Consider the following 8,742-nt stretch of genomic DNA (forward strand, 5'->3'; position numbering starts at 1 on the left):
GGCAGACGAGAAATTATGGGAAGTAAAGGGACAATACAGAATAAGGCCCAAATTTTCAAAACTGACCCCAGGTTTTTAGGTGCCCAATCTGAAGTACTTGGGTGCTTAACACCTGCAGCTCCTCGATTTCAATTGGATCTGTAGATGATCAGCTCCTCTGAAAATCAGGCCCAGTGTGTCTCATGCCAGGCATCCAAAAACTGAGACACCCAGTTTGAACATTTTGTTCTTAAATATCTGAAGAAAATACAATCAGGCTGAGACTGGTGATTAGCAGCAGTGAATGAAGAAATCAAACTGATCAAGATCTGGCACTCCTGCACTGCACCATTGATTGCTTGTTCATGTTTCAGATATTACCACAGCTTGATTGCATCTTCATTTTTCAGATATTACTAGAGCTGATAGTGCCTAGCTTCCTTTCTTTGTCTAACTATATGCATGAAATATACACAAAGAGGAGTGCTCCTGGAAACCGCACTGATGCTGTTTTCACATAACAGAGTCCATAAGTAATGCTTTCTTCCATCTCTTTCTACCACTGGCTAGGAGACTCTATCCCTGTGACCCCAGGAGACCTTCTATGCCACGCTGTTGGAATTATTAATAATATTTGAAATTATTAATATGGGAAATCACCATACACTAATTTAACCATAAATTCCTTTATTAAATCCAAAGCCAAATGGTATTTATACAATTGCTCTAAACATACCTAAAAATCCTTAATAATAAGCAATTTACTACATCCCAACAGTAACGAAACATTTATAAACATTTGATCAAGATACTTACAAACAGGCTAAACCCAGGCATGCTTAGACCAATATTGGTTGGCTCCAGCGTGGTCTGGCAGGTATTAACAATGAACCCTTTAAGAGTTTACTTTTTATGCCTTTTAACAAACAAGGTATGTCATTGCCAATTACTGACTTCATCTAAAACCTATTTGGAGACAGTTTGCCCTTAATTCAGATGAGATTTATGACCTTTCTTCCCAGGGCTTTTCCCTCCCTCCTTCTTACTTCCCAACAGGTTTTCCTTTGCAGTTGAGTTCACATAGCTTTTAATACTGGTGTGTGGGTTGGGAAGGACCATGTTGGCTCATTTTAAGACAGATTCTCTTTGTGTTATTTAAAACCATCTGCAGTCATCCCTATTGGTCAGAGGCCATCTTTTTAGAAACTTCCTCTTATCTCATTAGTTATTCTTTAAACCAGACAGCCTCACAACTTCATTTCTTCTGGCGTTATAACTTACTGTTTTCAAGGCCTTCGTTCTTGCTCGTCAGGGCCTTTCTTTACAACATATATTCTTAACCAAACTTAAGCTAACTCTAATTCTTTAATTTTATATTTATTCTACACACACTCATTGCCAGAACACACTGTTGTTATAATCTACATCTCAAAGGTGTCATATAAGGTATCATATGTAAACTGGTGACTTGCTGCTCCTGCAAAACACTGCATGATGTATGTATGGGGTATGCACAAAGAGTTATACATGTGTCCTGCAAATATGTTCTCAAAATTTGTTTGGGAGGCAGCACATGAACCCAATCTGCCCAGTCAAAGGAATGTGTATTTACCTGTCTGACTAGCTTAGTTACAGACAGAGGACAATGTAAGTGCCTTTACCTATAAGGTAAATAAAGCCATCATGCTAAACAAGCAGGGGAATTGACCATTTACCAATCACCCCAGGGGACAGAATCTGCAGCCTAGGAAGCCTCCTGGCTCTTGAGGCAGAGACAGTGGATTTTGAGTAATATAAGTGGAGCAAAAAGACCTTTTAGTTATGCATCACTGAGGGGGACAAAGGGTGCAGCACCCTTCAAGCCTGTGAAAGTTGGATCCCCTAGTCTGGAGGGCTAGGGATGCTGGTAACTGGATGTAATTAAGAAAACTGCTTAGGCAAAGATTGTAACTTGCTAAAATTAAGTTTGAGGGCTTGGCTACACTTGTGACTTACAGCACAATAAAGAGGCCCGGGCGCACTAGCTCACTACCCGTCCACACTGGCAAGGCATGTAGAGCGCTCTGACTCCGCGGCTACAGCGCTGCTGGTACTCCACCTCGGCGAGTGGAATAACATTTGCTGCACCCCCGCTGGAGCACCGTGGCGCCAGTGTGAACGAGGTGTTGCATTACTGCACTCTGATCAGCCTCCGGAAACGTCCTATAATCCCCTTAAGTCAAGCGGTCACTCTTGTCATTGTTTTTGAATCACTGCAGGAATGCGGATATGCCCTTTGAAAGCTCCATTTCTGACAGCCGGCTGCTTATCTGCTCTGAGACAAAGCAACCATTAGTGGGGAATGCTGTGTGTGAGAGAGAGAGACTGGGGGGAGGGGGGTCTGCTGCTCTCTGAACTTACAAGACAGCATGCTGACATGCTCTCAGCCCCCAAAAAACCCACTCTCTCTCCCCACACATACACACAACACACTCCCTGTCACACTCCACCCCCCCCCCATTTGAAAAGCACATTGCAGTCACTTGCATGCAGGGAGAGCTGCCCACAATGCACCGCTCCCAGTGCCGCTGCAAGTGCCGCAAATGTGGCCACGCCAGTGCGGTTGAAGCTATCAGTGTGGACAGACTGCAGCGCTTTCCCTACTGTGCTTTCTGAAGGCTGGTTTAACTCAAAGCACTCCACATCTGCAAGTGTAGTCGTGCCCTCAGTCACTAGAAAGCATTTTGTTTTGTTTTATTTTTAACCATACTTGTCTCTTTTATGCTTGCTTAGTATCATTTAAAATCTCTGTTCTTTGTTAATAAACTTATTCTTGTATTCTTACAAAACCATCCCAATGCTGTGTGTTAAAGTGAAGTGTGGTCCTCAGCTAACCAATAACTTTGCTCCTCTGGCACAATGTCGCTTTCTATAAAGTTAAAACTCATCTGTGTGGGAGACGGAACCTTCTCAGAGGCTGGGCCAATGAATTCCCACAGCAACTAAAGACCATCACAAACCTCATCCCCTTCTGCTCTGAGTGTAAAGCACATTTCCTTGACATTGCCTTCTCTAACATAAACTTATAGCAACATTCCACACATGTAGCTACACATTATTCATTTTTTAAAATTCCAAAACAAAACACTTCCACGCACACACTTCTCCCCCAGAGAAAGGATGAGAGAAAAAACACGTGACAGATGTGTAGTCACATTGTTTAATGCACTATTGGAAGGCACTCAGATACTACAGTGATGAGCATAATATAAGTACCTGCACAGAACAGAATATACTTGGAAAATTACAAAATGTAAAATAAAAAGAGCCCCCACAAAAAACTCAAAATACCTGTAATATCCTAGTTATCACTTTGCAATGCAGCATTACTGAGACACCCACATTTGAATCACAGGCTCAAAGGCTAATGCTTCTTTGGTGAGCAAGGCTGGGAGCACTGCAGAAGTAGCTACATTCAACAGAAGCACCTGTTAGGATATTCTAGGAAGTTGATGATAATATAATATGTAAAGAAGGTTGTTCAAGATCTCGAAGGGGCACTGCTTTGTGGTATTTCGTACTCCCCTTGACAACACATTACATAAATATTGGTAAATATGTATAGAGTGAAGGCCAATTCTTTTTTAAAGAATAAGTGTAATATTGCTGCTATTTCCAACAATAAAAGAGCCTGCACAATATGCACTATTAATCTGAACAGGCAGGTTTCTTTTGCTGGTTAATTCAATTAAAAGTTCTCAAAACCTGAAGGCAATCCAGGTAATAAACTTTCTGCTCCTTCATCAGTTTAAAATAAAAATTAATCTACTTATTCACTTAGACCAAGAATTTTAACATCATCCAGAGTTTGATGCAAAATCTTTTCTCACTTGCGTCAGTGTAACTGAGTGGAAAATTTGTCCCTTTGTGTTTAAAGCAAAGCCGGAGTCCAACTGCTCTATTGCTGTCAAAAATCTTTCATTCTGCAGCTGAGAATCTAAATGGGTGGTTGGAAAATAGTGTTGTGTCTGACTTGGGCATTCCTAATGAATGAAAAGTTGCAAAGCTATAGTAGGTGGTATGTCACTGTGATCTGTAGAGGTGGAATTAAGCTGGTAAAGCTCTAGTTAGAGTGAGTGCAGTACAGTGGTCTGCAACAGCTATGTTCGGATGAAGAATTAGACTTAATCCTTCACCATCTGTCTTTATTTTGCAAACCTGAGTGGAGACCACAGAAAGCTCCACAAATCATGTTTTATCCCTTTCATGTGACTGAAGAGCATTTACCAGATAGTATGTAGAGGAACTATTATGTTCACCAGTAACAGTCTGCTTTCCCATTTATTAACCTGGATCACCTTCTTTGTAGGAATTTCCACTTAAAACTAGATAGGCTACAACATTAACTTTTAAACATTTATACGCACTTAGACTCAGAGCCAAGTTATTATGGTGAAGCTTAAACGGATGTCACCATTGGTTCACTAGGAAAGTGATAATGTTGTTAAGATGTGCATAGTCTAGATTTCTTTAGCTTTCAGCACTGAGAAGCTTATCTGAATTAGGCAGAAATATGATAATGGAGAACACAACTCTGAATGCCATCACTCTCCTTCTCATAAAATCAGCCTTCTTCATATAGGTCACCATGCATCAAATCATTTAAACATGTGCTTAGAGTTAAGCACATGCTTATGTGGTTTGCTGAATCAGGGATATAGAGTACAAGGAATCTACTGTCAATAAATTGGAAAGTAACTGTTCATAGTGAAGAAAGCACTATATTATTTCAGGGCATTATACTGTGCCAACTGCAATCCCTATTACAGTGACATTAATGGGAGCATAGCTTGAATAAAGATTGGGGATTTGGCCCATGGACTATAATAAAGTTATTGTTGGGGATTTGGCCCATGGACTAAAAACAGACCACAACTTCACTGCCATACTATGGGCCAGTCCAATTCCCATTGTCTTCAATGGGAGTTGGATCAAGCCCTCTTGGAGGTTTCCACTTCATTTTGACTCCTTGGTATTGTCTATCTGTGAACATAATATGTAGTTTTTCTTTTAAGAAGTAGGCAAAATATTTGAATTTTGAAGTTTCTTGGATTAAGAAAATAAATTACAGTTGAATAGTTTTTCGGTTACCTACTAGGCACAGGTCTTCTCTTCGGAAAGGCAGAGATAACATGCTACCTATGATAAAGTTATTTTTGACTTGGAAGACTGATGGAGACAACTAATTGAAACCATATTTGTCCTATGATTGTGAACTTAGTCTGAAGTTTAGGCACTGTGAGCTCAATTCACCATTGCTGTGCACCTTGTACAGTCATTTACACCAGTCCAAAGTGAGTGCAAGGTGGGTATAAAATGTTCTTCTTCAAATGACACCTCCAATCTAGAGTTTGTCAACTACCACCTTCCATCTTTTTCAGTCATGATGAAGTTGTAAAACTTCCACTCTCCTTTGGATACCATTCTCTCCGATGATATTTCTGACATAACTGGCTCTCTTTCTTCCTCTTCCTGATTTGCTTGCACTCTTGCCTGATAATATGAGTACTGGAAGCGAGCCGTTCTGTGATCGGCGAGCTACATGTCCACAAAAAGATGTTATTCTGTACAAAAATGTTACCATTCTTATCTGGTAGTATTTACATTCACCTTGAACTGTGTAAATGACTTCCCAAGGTGCAGAGTAACACTGAATTGGGCCCTCTGTGCCAACATCTCATTGTCACTTTTTGGCTTGCACATCAAACTATAGACTTCAAAGAGTTCCCTCTTAGTTTATTTTAGTGTGAGAAGTTTCAAAATAAAGACAGCATCTCATCAATTTGGTTGAGAACAGTACCCTTGAAAACATCAGCCAAGGGAAGCTCTAGTGTTTAGAAAATAGACCATAATGCAGTACGTTCTCTTTAATGAGTATGGCTAATCCTCTCAGTCTGCTCATATTCACAGCAGCGCCTTCTGAGCTGAGGTTTGCCAGTTACTTTGAAAACTCCTGACTCATTCCAATATCACTTAGGGCCTCCTTAATTGAGTGCAGAATATCTTCAGCATCAGAGGAGAGCCCTTGTTTGATGTTGTAAAAGGCTTTCTTGGAGGTTACAATCTCTTCATTTTTTGTAATTTACTTTAATCATTCATGGATCAAAGAAGAGCCCCCAGATTAGCTCCCTTTTAGAAACACTCACCTCACTTATACCATCTAATTACAAAGGAAGATATTTGATTTTTTATTTTTAAACTCAGCTTCCAAGATACACCTTTAGACCTTTTCCTGTACTGTTTCACAGGATTTATTTCAACAATATTAACACCATGTTTTCCCTCTGCCCCACCCCTCATTTCTCAAACCTCTTCTATTTTAAAAATAAAATAATGCTTTGCATTTTCATAGCACCTTCCATTCAAGTTATTTCAATGCAATTTTTAAACATGAATGTATTAAGTTCAGAGCACACTTTTGAAGCAGGCATTACCCATTTTACAAATGGAGAAATTGAGTCCAGAGAAATTAAGTGATTTTCCCAAGGTCATACAGGTCAAACAAGGTCATACTGATTCCTAGTTCTGTGCTTTAGCCATCAGACTATTTTGTTTGGTTAAAAAAAATACACACAATTTGAAAGCCAAGATAACTAACTGATTTGGGGCTACCTTGATTTTTGGATGCTTAATTGGAGACACCTTAAAGGGATCATCTTTTTAGAAGCTGAGTGCTCAGAACTCTCTGAAAACCAGGCCCCTTTAAGGTGCCACAGGTTGGGCACCCAAAAATGGAAGCATCCAAAATCACTAAGCCCCTTCAAAAATCTTGGCTTCTGGTGTTTTGTTTCTTCCCACCACCCGCCTTAGTTCTCTGTTTAATCCGTCTCTTCCCTGACAGATCAGATACCTGCAATGAGTTTAGCAGCAAGAAGTTTTAACAAAGTTTTCCTCTTTTCACACTTTGTCATTTTGGGCCCATTGTAAGACATGCCCATTTGTTGTGAATCTTCAAAAGCAAGCCACTAGCACTATGCTCTGGAGAGCAAGTAAGACACCCAGAGAAATAGTGGCTACCCCACACATTGTACTGAATTGTATGAAGGTTACTTAGCCCTGCGTAGTCCCTTTGCAGCCCAGCTCACAAAGTTTGAAAAACCTGTTGGAGATAGAGATGGGGATACAACAGAGGATGAGTAGATACACTCATGCTGTATTCCCAGTGGCTCTAACATACGCAATGGGCTGTCCAGCAGTCACTTCACTCCCAGTTGTTGTTCCTATATAGTTAACTCCAGATGGTTTGCTAAAGAGAGACAGTGTATATTTTTATCTCCAACATCATTTATTACTTTGCTCCTCACTCCTTTACCTTCCTAGCACCTCATGTCTGAACACTCCCTTTTTTTAATCTCTCTTCCACCCTTGTCTCTGTGCCTTTTCCATGCTCTTCCTTAGGTCTGGAACACACTGTATGAGGCAGAAAACCCAGCTCCTCGTTGGTCTGAGATCCTCAGCAGCTGCAGACACAACAGCCTGTCTTGCCAGCCTGAGTCCAATACATTTGTCAAAGACTAATGCCTTATAGATTTATTTTAGCTGGTGTACATGGAAAGTCATCTTTCTAGACCCTGGCAATTCCAAATGTTGAAAAAGAAACATCCCCACATATACTGTTTAAAACAAAGCAAGCCTAAAACACCTATTTATTTATTTAATTATTTAAACAGTATGTACATGAGCTAATCCTTAACCCCAGTTCTGTGCTTCTCTCTCTGTCAGCAAAGGGCCTTCCAAGGGGAGATATGCATTAGTTATCTGCTTGTACCTGGATGCCCAAAAGTACCTAAATAATCTCATTGAAGCCAAGGGCTGCCGGATTGAGCCCCTTTACATTGTATGATCCACAAGGCAGGAACCAGTGTATTGTGTCTTGTACAGCATGAGTACTATCAGTTTTAAAAATAATAAAGACGTGATAAGAATGACAAGATTACTCCAACACACAGTGGTAGCCCTGTGATTTTACAGGCATATAGGATCAGGGCATTTGAAAGCATCACACATATATTCTAACAATACAGATGGTCTTTTATTTAAAAAAAAACAAAACATGTGGAGTGATATTTGCAAAAGCACTCAGCATTGACCTAACTCTCCTATTAAAGTCACCCTTGAACGTTTGATATATGCTTAATAAACATTTCTCCTTGGGGATCTGACAGTTTTTCTTTTAAATTTCAAACCAACTTTGCAACCCACAGCCACAGTAGTTATTATTGTAAGTCTGCAGTCTAGTTTCCCTCTAGATCTGCCAGAGCTACCTTACAATTATCTACCGTCTGTGCCTTTTAAAATGATATTTGCAGCTCCAGCTGCCAATTTTTACACACACACACACACACACACACACACACACACACACACACACACACACACACACACACACACGAAAACCAAAACCCTCACAGACACATCTGAACTTCTAATGTTCAGTTAGCCCTATATATAAGTTCAACAATATGTAGCTGTTCTGGAGTGATCACAGTTACCAGGTTAAAATGTATGTACAAAAGTTTCCTCCTACTCTTCAGCTTAGATGCTTTCATGTACAAAGCTACTTCTTGGGACCTAAAGTCCTGAATGATATTGCTGCATATTTTTGGACAAAGAATATTTAAATACCAAACAGACACTCATGCTAGTGGAACTATAGGGCATTTTTTAAAGTGTGGTTCTACTCTGAAGAACAAATCTGTAAAAATGGCACTAAGGTTTGGAAAG

The sequence above is a fragment of the Lepidochelys olivacea genome (genome assembly GCF_965140295.1).
Source record: "Lepidochelys olivacea isolate rLepOli2 genome assembly, chromosome: 3".
In the NCBI taxonomy this organism is placed as follows: domain Eukaryota; kingdom Metazoa; phylum Chordata; order Testudines; family Cheloniidae; genus Lepidochelys; species Lepidochelys olivacea.